Here is a 262-nt window from a genome sequence, read left to right as displayed (position 1 = left end):
AAATATATATGGACAGGCACAGTAATAGGGGGGCCCTTAATATGGCCATCGCGCCATGGAGGGGCACATTAATAGGGACAAAAACATTGTTTTTATTTTTATTAAAATATATTAAAATATTAATATTTTTTACATAAAAAAATTTCATAAGAAAAGAAATATTTGAAAAATCGATAGTAACTTTAAACAGACAAATTGAAAGCTACAGTATTTAGTAATTAATTCAGTAATAAACAAATTTTCTTAAAGGCACACTAATAGG

Source organism: Wasmannia auropunctata, unplaced genomic scaffold (genome assembly GCF_000956235.1).
Source record: "Wasmannia auropunctata unplaced genomic scaffold, wasmannia.A_1.0 LD336116.1, whole genome shotgun sequence".
NCBI lineage: Eukaryota > Metazoa > Arthropoda > Insecta > Hymenoptera > Formicidae > Wasmannia > Wasmannia auropunctata.
This window is presented reverse-complemented; position numbering follows the sequence as displayed.